At 40.4% G+C, this 16,259-nt stretch overlaps 1 long non-coding RNA gene across 2 annotated transcripts in view; it reads right to left on the reverse strand.

Annotated features, from left to right (window-relative positions):
- The window catches only part of LOC118399057 (uncharacterized), a 147,570-nt gene that overhangs the window by 119,154 nt on the left and 12,157 nt on the right, over positions 1-16,259 (reverse strand). Inside the window, exon 3 of one of the 2 annotated variants that reach the window (XR_004828751.2) lies at positions 14,995-15,976. The exons of the other annotated variant lie outside the window; for it this stretch is intronic. This is a non-coding gene — a long non-coding RNA (uncharacterized LOC118399057). Of the gene's footprint in view, positions 1-14,994; positions 15,977-16,259 lie in introns of those variants that run through there. 2 annotated transcript variants of the gene reach the window in all.

Genomic DNA, 16,259 nt, shown 5'->3' on the forward strand with positions numbered 1-16,259 from the left:
ATTTCGGACCCCAATATATATATATATATATATATATATATATATATATATATATATATATATATATATATATATATATATATATACAGTGAGTAGACCAAACATTAGGAACACCTTCCTAATATTAAGAACAGCCTCAATTTGTCGGGGCATGGGCTTTACAAGGTGTCGAAAGCTTTCCACAAGGATGCTGACCCATGTTGACGCCGATGCTTCCCACAGTTGTGTCAAGTTGGCTGGATGTCCTTTGGGTAGTGGACCATTCTAGATATACATTTGAAACTGTTTAGCATGAAAAAGCCGGCACCTTTGTAGTTCAAAGGCACTTACACTTACAAGTACACAATCTATTTCTCAATTGTCTCAAGGTTTAAAAATCCTTCTTTAACACAGCTTCAAGGGGATTTAACAAGTGACATCAATAAGGGATCATTGCTTTCACCTGGATTTACCTGGTAAGTCTATATCATGGAAAGAGCAGGTGTTCTTAATGTTTTGTAGACTCAGTGTAATATGCATGCATTAATAACACATTTCAAAAGGAGAAGCTGTTTTGTTCAAAGCAAAAAGCATATGCCTTTTAATATAAATCAATAACCTCAATTAAGGTTGGTTTCATCAGCTGTAATCACTATGAGGTCATAGCGCATTATTCAAAGTCACTTCAATTATCCCATTGTAAAAAGACAGGACAGACGGAGGAAACTGGATAATGAACATAGACTTATTTGCAACACCCTAAGATACTTTCTGTATTTCTTACTAAGTACTTCATGTGCAGCAACCCCTTGAGTAGGCTACTGTTTACAGTAATTGTGACTGGACCGGTGTCGGTTTGATAAAATCACGAGTGGGTGTCTGTCTAATCACAATCCCTTCTTTGTCTACCCATAAAGGCTCTTTCGGCAAGGACATTGCTTTTAAATACTGCCATATGCAAATCCTTGCATGCAATTAGCATTTGTAAGTATTCCAACCGCTCATATTTATTGGATTTCCAGGGCATGCCGATCATTGATTTATGCGCTCCTGGCAATCATATTTCCATATTTGTACAATTTTAACGACGGTAATAATTCAAGGATCTGCGGTCATACTCTTTGAACGAAATGCCTAATTACATCCTCAAAGCATCATCATTTAGCCAGGGTGTCCAGACAAAAAATAATGTGAAGAAGGTGTGCGTGTGTGTGTGTGTGTGTTTTTCTATTCAATGCCTGAGTCTAAAGGGGGACTACTTTTTTCCTCCCACTCTCTCCGCAATACCTTTCACTCCTGCTCTATTTAAATAAAGAGGACTTAGAACTGTAGCCCAACACTTTAGTCATCGTGACACTCCTGCATGACAACGTCAATCATAGGGGTTGAGGAGATTCTATTCTGTGATGCAAAAACTGTCCCCCACCTTCCCACACTCACATCCGATGTTATCGCCCTCCTCTTCCCCAACCTAACAGTTTCCCCGTTTGCCACATTGCTTCATTTGAGTTGACACGATGTATGTGCTCTCCAATGACAAAAATACAGGCAAATCTCAAAATATCATAATAAAGAGAGGCTGACATCTACCAGTGTTTTTGGTCAACAACATCGGGGAAATGTGTCCTCCGTCTGTAGACACAGCCTTAAGAGGCCATTTCACCAATTTCTTTTGTTGTGTAAACATTAATATAAAAAAAAAGAACGAAAAATAAACTGTCATGAAATAATCTTTCACTGGGTAAGAAATGCAAGTCAATTCTACGAAATATACACACATCGGATCATAGTAATCAAAAGTTATCATATATATAGTACAAATTGTTATGATGTGTATGTCGTAAATTTGAGTGCTTATACAGTATTTCATGAAATATCGTTCTACCATCAAATAAAGAAAACACCAATTAATAGCTCTCATTGGCCACATACTGTACCAGAGCAGTTTAGTGAAGACAACTACACAATGAGGGCAATTAATAATCCCTTCTCCCCCCTCTCAATATTCTAATGATAAAAAGATGATCAGGCGAGGTTAATATCTACGGAATATGCATCATTTATATGGCCTGGTACAAAATAGTCTTCTGTCGCGGTGCGGCTGCTCATTCACTCGGTTAATTCATTGGAATAAAGCGTCCCAAAGGGTGTGCATGTAATCACCCTTAATCCCACATTGATCTGAGAGAGAAGGAGCAAAAGAGAGTAAGAGGGGGGAAAGCTTCCTGTCATACTGGGACGAGCCCTTGCTGAGGTAGGTTTATGCGATTGCAAGGAATAATTTATGAGTGTGATTCCTTCGGAGGTTTTAATATCTGTGATTAAAGAAATTAGGCAAACGCGAGTCTGATTTTCAAATGTGTAAAGCTTTGAAATGTTGCTGCTACGACCAGTATTAAAACTTGTTTTTTTTACTCAAGATAATAATAATAATAATGTTAACAACTAATAATTAATTTCAGACAAATGTGCTATAAATACCCTCTCATGACTTTACAGCAAATATATATATTTAAAAAAAATGTTATTCAATTTGGTTTTTAATATCACAAATATGGTTTAAAAAATGAAATAGTACTGAGGCTTCTGTTTTTCTATCTTTACAATATAATCACTAAATAAATAATTTGTTCATCTTATTTGCATGTTGCTAAAATAAGTCCCTGATATTCTGCTAGGCCAGCTTTTTGTGTTTGTTTGTCTGCAGGGTTATCAGTGTTAACATGTCTATCTGATACTATTCATCCACTACACACTGATTTGAATATGTTCTCGTAGTGTGTGTGTGTGTGTGTGCACGTTATCTGATCTGGCCAGTGTCTCCAAGGCTTCATCTCAGCCACAGAGCGAGAGAGAAAGCGAGAGTGAACGAGAGAGCGGCTGGAGTTCCTGGATCCGTTGGGAGATAACTGGAACACTGTGGAAATCCAGCCAGGAATCGTTCTCAACTGATCGAGACAGACAGACAGACAGACAGACATTCATAGAAACCTCTATCCACGCTACACATATTGTGTTGGCCTTTTAAGAGTTTGTGCTGCTTTCAAGTGATGCATGTGAACATCGGAGTCTAAAATCATTGTTCCTTCTCTTTACCAATATAGTGTGAATACACCTTTTGAAATCAGACCCTAATTCCCAAGCACATTTTACTAAACATTTGTTTCATACACAAATAGGAATATTTTTGTTCAGATGCTATGCTTGTATATAATGTTCAGTATTGTGAATTAAGAATATCCTTATATAAAGAATATCCTTATACTCACATTATCAATGTCTGTATCCAACCATTTGTGAAGACCGTGGGTAACAAAAATCTGCAAATAAAACAAGCATAAACATTACACACACATATATATATATATATATATATATATATATATATATATATATATATATATATATATATATATATATAGATAGAACAAAAATCAGCACCGCAAGGTTTCTGCCAAATCTATTAGATAAATCACATTATCTGTATTTTAGAATACATTGACGTATACATATCAAATTGTGAGAAGCAGTATCTCTCTATGTTGGCGTCATCCTGTGAAATGCATACGGTAAAAAGAGATTTCCGTAAAACCCCATGGTCGTGTGTTTCATGGATTTATTTCATTGACTGAATGGTGGATTCATTTGAAGGGGGAACGTACACAGCCATCGGCACTTTAACTACAGTCCAGACCTCTCAAGCCTGTAAGGTAGGGTCTACAACACGTACACACACGTCATTATCAGCCCTGCTAATATTACCCCCCTACTCCTCTTTATTAAACTAGCATTGGGGACTCATTATGCTGTGGTCTTTGTCCTTATTGTAATTGCCCTCTCGGCATGGCTGTCCTCCTCTCTCCTACTCTGTGACGGCTAGTGGGCAGTAGGCTACATCAGCACTGTACTACACCAGCGGAGGTGTCTCAGGGAAAGCAAGTGCGTGACCACCTCCACCACCCCTCCAGGGACCCCGCAGCAGCCCAGGCAAAGTAGTGTCGGGATGGACTCGAGACTCCATTGCTTCCCCTCTCCCGGTTCTCCCTGGTTCAAGAAGCAAGAAGGAGATGGACTCTGTTGCAATGGTGTTCATCAGGGTGGAGCTCAGTTTTTATTGATTTAAACGGATGAACTGAGAGAGAACAAATAAACTTTGTTTTCTATGCATACAATTCTATTAAAATCATTCAAACAACATGAATTGGAACAGGAATGACAGCAATTATCTCCACATTCTAATTACACATCTCTTAATTCATGTTTTCTTTGCCGTTTACAATGTCCACTGAATTATGTTTTTCCTTTTTCAGCATAGTGAAATTAACACCTTTACTATATTTTCGAATTATATAACTCAAGGTTCTTTCTGCTTTTACCACTCTTAAATATGTTTATACATGTGTGACGTGCGATAACTGTATACAACTACAGTGAAAATAACATTTGAGGACAGAAACACAAGTTGTACAATAAACATTAATAATACCTGATGTATGCTGTTTATCGTTGTATGTTTATTCCAAGTATCCAGTGTGTTCTATGAGAACTGTATTATCAAATCAGAAATCCCTCTAAGGGAAAGTTGTACAGTACATACACTACTTGGCCAAAGGTATATGGACACCCCTTCAAATGAGTGGACTGACAGGTGTATAAAATCGAGCACACAGCCATGCAATCTGGATAGACAAACATTGTAGTAGAATTGCCCTTACTGAAGAGCTCAGTGACTTTCAATGTGGCAAAATCACAGGATGCCACCTTCCAACAAGTCAGTTCAACAAATTTCGGGCCTGCTAGAGCTGCCCCGGTCAACTGTAAGTGCTGTTATTGTGAATTGGAAACGTCAGCCACAAAGTGGTAGGCCACACAAGCGCACAGAACGGTGCTGCAGAGTGCTGTAGCGAGTAGTGCATATAAATTGTCTGTCCTTGTCTGTCCTCGGTTGCAATACTCACTACAGAGTTCCAAACTGCCTCTAGAAGCAATGTCAACACAAAAACTGTTAGTCGGGAGTATCATAAAAATGGGTTTCCATGGCCAAGCAGCCGCACACAAGCCTAAGATCACCATGCTCAATGCCAAGCGTCAGCCGCCATTGGACTAGGGAGCAGTGAAAACGCGTTCTCTGGAGTGATAAATCACGCTTTACCATCTGCCAGTCCGATGGACTAATCTGGGTTTGGCAGATGCCAGGAGAACGCTACCTGCCCGAATGATTAATGCCAACTGTAAAGCTTGGTGGAGGAGGAATAATGGTCTGGGGCTATATTTCATGGATCGGGCTAGGCCCCTTAGTTCCAGTGAAGGGATATCTTAACGCTACAGCATACAATTCTGTGATTCCAACACAGAATTGCTTCCAACTTTGTGGTAACAGTTTGGGGAAGGCCTTTTCCTGTTTCAGCATGACAATGCCCCCGTGCACAAAGCGAGGTCCATACAGAAATGGTTTGTCAAGATCGTTGAGGAAGAACTTGACTGGCATGCACAGTCAAGTTCTTCCGCATCAAACTTGACCGACCCCAACCGCATCGAACACCTTTGGGATGAATTGGAATGCCGACTGCGAGCCCGGACGAATAGACCAACATCAGTGCCCGACCTCACTAATACCTATTATTCGCCTACCTCCTCATGCCTTTTGCACACATTTTATATAGACTGCCCATTTTTTTTTCTACTGTGTTTTTTTCTACTGTGTTGTCTGTTCACACTGCTATGCTTTATCTTGGCCAGGTCGCAGTTGCAAATGAGAACTTGTTCTCAACTAGCCTACCTGGTTAAATAAAGGTGAAATAAAATAAAAAAATAAAATACCTGTGGCTGAATGGAAGAAATTCCCTGCATGTTACAACATCTAGTGGAAAGCCTTCCCAGAAGAATAGAGGCTGTTATAACAGCAAAGGGGGGACCAATTGATGCCCATGATTTTGTAATGAGATGTAGTGTACGTTTATATTCTCCATGCTGCTTGAAAAGTCACTGGCGCCATCTACTGAGCACATTCGTCCAAATAAAATCCAACATCATCAAGTCCACCACAACTTTCCTTAATTGGGAAATAATTGCATGTCTTTCAAAGGAGATCAAAATTCCCTTCCTCTTATCATTTATTTAACTTTTCCTTTTTTCTAAGAGAAACAAAAGGGAGAAGAAACTTAAATATGTTATTTTGCCTTACTATTTGAGGCAAAAGAACATACAATTTGTGCAAATACTGTGCCTCAATTAAGGGGAGGGAAGACAAGGCTTGACCAATTATCCCATGGAAGAGTGGGAGTCTCTTGGGTTTGGGGGGGAGCAGTATATCTCCACGTTCCACTGAAGTGTTATGGCGTGTTAGCACCTCAGCTACTGAACATATTGTAGACTTATGAGAGTAGCAAGGGCCAATGGAGGTGTGAAAGAAGAAGGCATAGTTGAGATGTGCTGGCTAGTATAGAAGCCACAAATAAAACTGTGAAACTGTGCGCTAGCAAGTTAGTATTTCTGCTTTTCATTGCAAGTTTGAAGTTTGAGAGCTTCTTGTGTTACCAAATTGCTTAGAAACATAAACTAGTCAGTCCAGAACTACATTAAAGAATATTCTATAATCTATTTGACAGAAAGCAACATATCTTTAATTTTTTTGTAATGTCCCCCCCCCCCCACAATATTATTTATTTTAGATTACCTCATACAATTACCTCATTAAATTAGAATGATTTTGGAGAACTACACAATTACAGCAGTATGCTATTTTTAATGCACAAGGTCCAATTTGCAACGAGGCTTGATGACTGAGTCTGGTCAGTTCATTGTAGCTTTCATACAGTCCTCTACACTTGTATCTGCAGGAGGATTAAGGGTTGGGGTCCATGTTCTTAGTCATAACTACACATCCCAAGAAAGGACTATGACCTAGCCTACATTTTCAACAGGGTTTTAATCCATGTGAGTCAATTTTGACCTAAAACACACGCAATCGGGAAACATGACTTAGCTTCTATTTAAACATCTATTCCTATCCTTTGACTTTTAAAATAGATAAGGAATCAACACACAACCAGACACTACAGTTTATCTTCCTTCACTCCAAGCGTAATTTTCGTCTGTTGTACTCCTAAACTGTTCAAGAGTCAGTGGGTGATCACCAAGGAGGCAGTTTATCAGGGTTAGAGAGGTGTCCCTTCTCCGGTCTGGCTAGCATGACACAAAGTAATCTTTTTAGGGTTGTATCTGAGCTTTATCATAGTCTCCTCGCATCTATGGCCCTAGGGGCTTGTTTGTCCTTCGCCCATACCCTTTGCTTCTGTCACATTCAGCTTCCCCATTTTCTCTGCACACTCTGATTCAAGAGGACGGCAGTCGTTCTGTTGTATGTGGTCTTGGGCTACAACAAAAGCCTGCACAACCAGTAGTACTCCAGGAGACAGGTGGTCCACCCTGATCAAGGCATGTTGTATCAGAGCTCAACTTCACATGCTTTGTAAACAACAGGTGTAAACTAACAGTGAAATGCTTACTTACTACAGGCCCTTCCCAACAATCAAGAAAAAAAATAGCAACACAAGGAATTAATACACCATACGCAATGATAGCTTGGCTATATACACAGGGTACCAGTACTGAGTCGATTGTGCAGGGGCACAAGGAAATTGAGGTAGATATGTACATGTAGGTAGGTGTAAAGTGACTAGGCAACAGGATAGATAATAGACAGTAGCAGCCGCATGACCATCCTGACCATCCTCACTAACAACTTTTCTTTGCCTATTCCCTGCCTGTTCTTTTGCTATCAGATTTCCTGCCATCAACCTCTTGCCTGATCTCCCGGACTACGTTATTTTTACCAGCCTGTACTGTTACCTTTTTGGATTCCCTGTGTATGACCTTCTGCCTGTCCCTGGACCCTGCCACCTGCCTCCTCCTGTGGTCCTTTACTAAATAAACACCTGCTGCGCCCTGCGCTTGAAACCAGCACTCTGTGTCCCATCATAATTATTATACATGTCATCTGACCAAAACACCAGTTCCAATCCAAGTGCCAGGGCCGGTAGGCAAAATCCAGGCAAAATCCAGGCCAAGCTTCCTGCCATCCAGGACCTCTATACCAGGCGGTGTCAGAGGAAGGCACTAAAAATGGTCAAAGACTCCAGCCACCCTAGTCATAGACTGTTCTCTCTGCTACCGCACGGCAAGCGGTACCAAGACACTTCTAAACATAAGACTCCTGAACATCTAATCAAATGACTACCCAGACTCGTTGCATTGCCCCCCTCCCTCTTTTTACACTGATGCTGCTACTTTCTGTTATTATCTATGCATTGTCACTTTAATAACTCTACCTACATGTGCATATAACCTCAATTTCCTTGACTAACCGGTGCTCCCGCACATTGGACTCAGTACACCCTGTATATATCCGGTACACCCTGTATATATCCTCGCTATTGTTATTTTACTGCTGCTCTTTAATTATTTGTTTATTTTATTTTTGTACTTTTGTTTTTGTTGGTTAAGGGCTTGTAAGTGAGCATTTCACTGTAATACCTGTTGTATTCGGTGCATGTGACAAATAAAATGTGATTTGATTTGATGGGTTTGGCGTCGAAATGAAAATGCAAAAGCAGAAAATATCCCCATTCGTACTGTAAAATATGATGATAGATATTTTATGCTATGGGGTTATTTTGCTTCCACTGGTCCTGGGGCCCTTGTTAGGGTCAACGGCATCATTAACTTTACCCAGTACCAGGACAATTAAGCCAAAAATCTGGTTGCCTCTGCCAGGAGGCTGAAACTTGGCCGCAAGTGGATCTTCCAACAAGAACAATAACCCCAAGCACACATCAAAATCCACAAAGAAATGGTTCATTAACCACAAAATCTAAATTTTGCAATGGACAGTTCAGTCTCCGGGCTTGAAACCCATTGAAAACCTGTGGTTTGAATTAAACAGGGCAGTCAAAGGATATCAAGGAGGATATTAAGGATCTGGAAGGATTCCGTATGGAGGAATGGTCTAAGATCCCTCCCAATGTTTTCTGTAACTCATAAAACATTTTTGAAAGAGACTCAGTGCCGATATCCCCGCAAGGCGAGCTATTGAATGGTATTGAAAACAGGGCTGTCAAATTTTGACCAATTCCTTTTTGAGACAAAACAATCTCTTTGTCTGAGCAATTGTATTATTATTAGTATAAAATCATAATTTAAAAAAATGTAGCATTCAATATAGCTCAGTATTTGAATGATTTATTTGATCTTTATAAAGGGTGGCAATAATTGCGGACCCCACTGTATACAAATTATATTCTATTATAAACTGAGTGGTTCGAGCCCTGAATGCTGATTGGCTGACAGCCGTGGTATATCAGACCGTATACCACGGGTATGACAAAACATGTATTTTTACTGCTCTAATTACGGTAACCAGTTTATAATAGCAATAAGGCACCTCGGGGTTTGCAATATATGACAAATATACCACGGCTAAGGGCTCTTCTAATGCACAACGCAACACCTCCTCGGATCTTATTGCTTAATTACATTATATATATTATTTTGAGTACAGTGGTGACACTTGCCCTCACAAACATATTTAGTTTCTGTCGCAGTGGCAAACAATGACAGGATTGGCCATGTTGTCAACTAGCCTATCTGACCCCCCCTCTTCCCACACAATGACCTTAAGTGCTCGGAAGGTCAACCACCGCATCACTGTCCCCAGGCTATAGACCCACTGCTCTGGGTGTGTACAGCAAAAACATGCATATATTTGTTTCTCATCAAATGCAGATGCAACCCAAAAGGGGTTATCGCCGACAGCAAATGATATGACAGTGCAATCGCTCATGTAACACTTGTGAAAGAAAGAAGAAGCGCTTGATAAAAAAGCAGGGGATGAGAGAGAGAAGGATGCAATTGCTGAATTTATTTTGACACATTTTTGGTTTGATTCGAGGCGAATGGAGCTGAATTTTGAGATATTTTTGTGATAACAAAAATAAAAGAGGTTATATATGTGTCCAAAAAACTAAAATATTTCTTATATATTAACTTTCTTATATCTCCTAAATCCATAATTTCATCTTCTTCTAATGGGCTGTAGTAGTGAAGGCCAAATTCAGGATTATATCAAATAATGGTTTTATACTTTTTTGTGGTTGACTCCTACAGGAGTCCTAAAATTCCAAATCATATATCTAAATGATCCATGGTATGACCATCTTACAACAATGTCATATGTTAGTAGAAACCCCCCGCCCACCCTTTCAAAGGCTTAGACTTTTAGAGTTAAGTGGGTGTCAACTTTAACGCTTGAATTAGAAGACAACAACCATAAATGATTTTGTACCATATTTAACCCTCCCCCCTCCCCAAAAAGACACATTTGATTGTTTTCATGAAAAGTAATTATGTAGAGGATACAATTGCAGGAATAAAACACCATTTTAACTCTTTTTTAATACTGCTTCTCTCTACAATCCAATCATAAAATGACACCGTCACCTCGGGACATCTTTCAATTTACGCCTTTCTGATGCTCAATCTTGCTGCAATAAAGCGTAATACTGCTAATCACTTAGAATATAATAGAATACAACTTTGTCCATCCACCTTACCTTAAAACTTCTCCTTAACACTCAATACTGCACCTATAAACTACATTCATGTCAGAACGTGTCACCTTCACACATTTGAACAGTAAACCTCATGGATTATTCCATTATTCCACTACAAGCTCACAGAAACCCACCCACTTTCCTCCATGGTATCCCATGATCCCCCCCTGCAAAGCCACCAGGAAATCCTGTCAAGCAGCAGGAAGTCTATTAAAAACTGCCAGCAGATACTAGGCCACTGTTGGCAGATCCTTTGCCTGTATGTCTGCATCTCTGCGTGCTGGCTGCTTGCTTTGCCTCTGTGTGGTGAGCCTTCTTAAATGGCCTCTGTGAATTCTAAAGAGGCCCTCACCACTTGCTGTGTGCTGGTATAAAGATTGCTAAACGTTGAAACCCTCCCCCTTCTGTAAAATGTATGGTTGCCTGCGTTAAAAGACAAGCATGGTATTCGATTGGGTGTATGTCACCTGAAAGACACGTTATAACCTCTCTCCCCGCCGTTGTCGTTTGTTTTTATTTAACTCGGACTCTCTTGAGATCTCATGTTCCTTACTGGCACTGTGGAAGTCTCTCTCAAGTGGAGAATTGAATGCACAAATTAAGTCCCTCCACCTTTCCATCCCACTAAATCTTTCGCTCTTTCCACTTTGCTGAGCTTGAATAGTGTATTCCTCCTTAAAATATGCATCCTATTAATTAAGTCAAATGATTCCCTGACTGCCAAATATCCTGTGCCAAGGACTGTCAACACAAAAAGCATGCCTGTGAACTTCTAACGAAGGGTGCATCTCTTAAAATCTTGAGTTACAGCCTTCAAGAGCTCCGTGTCTACGCGCGAGCGTTCACCCACACTCCCATCACTCCCACTCGATCCTCTCAGCCAAGCCCTGGAAGTAAGTGGCGGTTTCTTTTTCCTGTGTTTTTTTAACAAGGCTGCACAATGGGCTGACATACGCACTTGACAGGCGAGCGGTGAAATTTTAATTACATACCTTCCCCTCATCTTATAATTGCTGTTGTTAATCAGTCATTAACTTCATCCACCCCCCTCGGGGTTCACTTCCTAAATCTCCCCACAACACATTTCAGCTCAATAAATTCCGTCGCTCTTTCCTGGCCCCACTGTGTAATTTCATATATTTTTTAAGCTGTCATCTTTTCCTTTTTTCACTGCAAAAACAGGGGGTATTTGTTATTTGTTCTCTGAGGGGTTGACAGTAACAGGCTTTTAATCATAACTTGCATTTAAACGATGCATCTCAGGTCGATCAAGACGGTAAAGTAATTCAAGAAGGCGCAGATAAGGGTACACGATAGGAGTCATTGTGCCCGGGTGCTAGGCGAACATAAGCTCTGAATGATTCCGCACAATGGCGATTGAGCTACAAGGGCCTTCGTCTTTCCCCACCCCTCCCACTCTTCCCTCCATAATTTCAACCTGTCCCACGAGCAAAGGAAAGTTGATATGAGGATGTATGCGCGCGACAGACAGTTTATTTGTCTCTCGACAAATCTCCCCCCCATTGAAAAGAAACAGATGTTTTTTGGGGAACTGTCTCCAAGCAAGTCAAACCACTACTTATATTATTCAGAGGGGTGGGGATTCCTCACACTATATGACCGATGCGGCTGTAGCGATTTATCGTTAACGTGTATGCGGCGGCAGGGTAGCCTAGTGGTTAGAGCGTTGGATTAGGAACCGAAAGGTTGCAAGTTCGAATCCCCGAGCTGACAAGGTACAAATCTGTCGTTCTGCCCCTGAACAGGCAGTTAACCCACTGTTCCTAGGCCGTCATTGAAAATAAGAATTTGTTCTTAACTGACTTGCCTAGTAAAATAAAGGTAAAATAAAAAATAAAAAAATATGAGTGTTCAACTGCCTCTTCTCTTCTACTGGCTGAGGCCTGTTCTTTTTTGGGCACAGCTACTACTCGCTCCAGGAAGTGCTAGAGAAAAAAGGTACCGCTAGGTACACTTTGACACTGTTAGCACTTGTAACAAGCGTTTAACACATTTTACACAGATAACACTAAATTAACGAGTTAATGCAGACATGAGTAAAAACTCAAAAGTACACTGACTGTACAAAACATTAGGAACACCCGGTCTTTCAATGACAAACAGTACCAGTCACATTTACTCTTTGGACACATTTACTCATTCCAGATTGCAGCCCAAATAAGTTCAAGTAAACAGACACATCGTAACATCAACTTTTCAGAGGAGACTGCGTGAGTCAGCCCTTCATGGTCAAATTGCTGCAAAGAAACCACTACTAAAGGACACCAATAAGAAGAAGAGACTTGCTTGGGCCAAGAAACACGAGCAATGGACTTTAGACCGGTGGAAATCAGTCCTTTGGTCTCATGAGTCAAAATGTGAGATTTTTGGTTCCAACCGCCGTGTCTTTGGGAGACACAGCCTAGGCGAATGGATGATCCCCGCATTTGTGGTTCTCACCATGAAGCATGGAAGAGGAGGTGTGATGGTATGGGCTGCTTTACTGGTGATTGTACTGGTACTGTACTGTACACTGACCAGGTGAACGTTAGGATCCCTTCTCGCTATTAGTTGTTAATTCCACTTCAAGTTAGTGTAGATGAAGGGGAGGAGAGGAGAGATGTTAATGAATGATTTTCAAGCCTTGAGAGAATTGAGACATGGACTGTGTATTTGTGCCATCCAGAGGGTGAACGGCTAAGACAAAAGATTTAAGTGCCTTTGAATGGCGTATGGTGGTAGGTGCACCGGTTCGAGTGTGTCGAGAACTGCAACGCAGCTGGGTTTTTTCACACAGTTTCCCATGTGTATCAAGAATGTTCCACCTCCCAAAGGACATTCAGCCAACTTGACACATCTGTGAGAAACATTGGAGTCAACATGGGCCAGCATCCCTGTGACACCTTGCATGGTCCATGCCCCAATGAATTGAGGCTGGCAAAAGGGGGTGCAACTTATTATTAGGAAGATGTTCCTAAAATTTGTACACTCAATGTATATATACACTGAAGAAAAATATAAACACAATATGCAACCATTTCAAAGATTTTAGTGAGTTACAGTTCATATAAGGAAATTAGTAAATTGAAATGAATTTATTAGGGCCTAATCTATGGACTTAACCTGACTGGGCAGGAGCGCGGGCATGGGTGGGCGTGGGATGGCATAGGCCGGTTGGACACATTGCCAAATTCTCTAAAATGACGTTGGAGGCGTCTTATGGTATAGAAATGAATATACAATTCTCTGGCAACAGCTCTGATGGACATTCCTGCCTTCAGTATGCAAATTGAATTTGAGGACAAAATTTGAGAGAAAGAAACTTTCGGTGCTTATGGAACATTTCTGGGAAATTCCAGAACGAATAGTAAGCAACACATACTTAAAGAGAGTAAAAGAGTCATGGAGTGGTGGTGCTACAGATGGAGAGAGGAAACTTGAACTTCAAAGTCCAGAGTTGGGAAACTGAAGAATTTGTTGAAAACACGGCCAATAAACCAAAATGTTGTTTTCACTGCATTTAAAGTGAGAGTCATTTGGTGTGCGTATTAGTCGCCTCCATGATCCAAAAGTTACCGGAATATAAATCAATTAAAGTATCAACTTCCTTCATGCCTTGCTTTCACATTATTTGAAATGCAGTAACTCAGTTAAAAGGATACAGATTAAAATACTACAAAACACACAAAGATATTTAGACTGTAAATTAACCCTGCGGCCCAATCCCAAACCGAAAAGTTTGTCTAGGAACACTAAGAGACGGAAAATAAAGTTACATTCTATTCTATGTGTTACAGCAAACAACGGAAATGTGTCTTCTGACCAAGGGATTGTGTCCTCCCATAAATAACTCCAGAAGAAGAAACGTTGAGAGGAACCAGACTCAGAGGGAAGACCCATTCTCTTCTGGCTGTACCAGGTAGAGGGGACATCCAGGTAACCAGCAGTTGAACCATTAGTTTTGACAGAGAGGGAACAATCACACTGGAGTCACCGGTGTGTTAAGAGCGAAGTCATTCAGACATCACAAAGAGTGGCACACCCCATTACTTTAAATACATTATGCATATTGTAATGGCACACGTAAAACACGCCATTGTCACAGTGCCCCATCATTCAGAAAACATACTGTAGTGTTACAGAGAGAGATTTGAAGCAACGTGATATAAAGTGAAGAGGCAATGTGCTTAACGTAGAAAGCTTCATGACCTATACCAGTGGTTCCCAAAGTGGCGTCCTCGGAGGTACTGCAAGGTGTCCACACAATTGATTTAATACACTTTTTTAAACATTTAATTGTTTATTGCTAGCATCACATTTTTGACCAGGGATATGTGGAAAAAAGTTAAGGTGGTTCAATACAATACAATGTAATATGATTAATCATCATTTATGTTCCCTTAGATGCACATGGGCCTGGGAGGCTCAACGGGATATTGGTATCTTCAGTACTCCATCAATTCTACTCAACTCTTCTTGTATTCCCCCAAACTTTGTTGTTTTGAACATAAATCCACTGTACTGTAATTTAAGCTATACAACTGTACAACAACAAAAAATCCCTTCCCCTTGGCAAAATGTGTAGAATTGCAAAAACAATTGCTTTAAAACTGCAAAATGTTCTCTCTGCCCCAAGGCAAAATGTATAGAATTGCCTGACATTAGCTTTAAAACGGCAAAATGTTCCTTCTGATGCCAGGACGGGGGCTTGTGTAGTGCTATTTTTATTGCACTATACAGTAGGAGTTGTGTTCTGATATTATGAGAGGGTCCCTGGTAAATCTTCTATAACAAAAGGGGTCTCGACACAAAAAAAAAGTTTGGGAACCACTGACCTATTCCTTATACCAGGGAACATAGCAATTAAGCACAACAGTCCACTCATTCATGGGTTTGCATAATTGAGACATAATTATGGCCGTACTATGGACTAAATAACCATACAAGCTAAAGTCAAACAAGTACAGAAACATATTATTGACTTTATCATTACTGATTACAATTAACAGATTTAGACTGTAATTACAGATGGTGTACCACACTTTCAGTGGGTTATTAACGTTTGGCTAGAGTTCTCTTTCCATCATGGCATGGCTTTTTAAAAACCTTAAATAAATCATCATCATCCTGAACTGCCCTTTGTCATCACATGCAAATCACGCCCTACAGCTAACATGCAATTACAATCAGTGAGCTTAGCTGATTCTCCGAGACAACAGTAGTTAGCCTGTGCCTAGTACAGTACGTGTCCCGTGTGAGAGGTGCTTTTGTGGCTAATGAAGTGTCTGGAAGATGGTGATTGGCGGCTGAGTACCTGTAGAGGCAGCAGAGGAGAAACAAAAGGTGTTCCAATTCTGAAGGAAAGTCTTCTCGGGTGTCCATGCAGGCTTTTAGGAAGGAGAATAGAGTAGGTTTGAAAAATGTCCCCGGTTCAGTTCAGAGTTAGATGAAAGTTTGGTAACAAGAGTTTGACGAAAGTTTGGAAACACTTGCTATGAATACTCTCTTCTGAATATGGGTATGAGAGAAACAGTTAATTCCCTCAAAACTAAATCTGCATTCCATTTCAAGCTTGCAACATTTGGCCCTGGAAGAATCATACAGTGAGATGGTCTTTAACAGACAATGTTTCATTGTAACAGCAACTGTTTTAACAGCGTGTAAGGTAAC

Source organism: Oncorhynchus keta, chromosome 20 (assembly GCF_023373465.1).
Source record: "Oncorhynchus keta strain PuntledgeMale-10-30-2019 chromosome 20, Oket_V2, whole genome shotgun sequence".
NCBI lineage: Eukaryota > Metazoa > Chordata > Actinopteri > Salmoniformes > Salmonidae > Oncorhynchus > Oncorhynchus keta.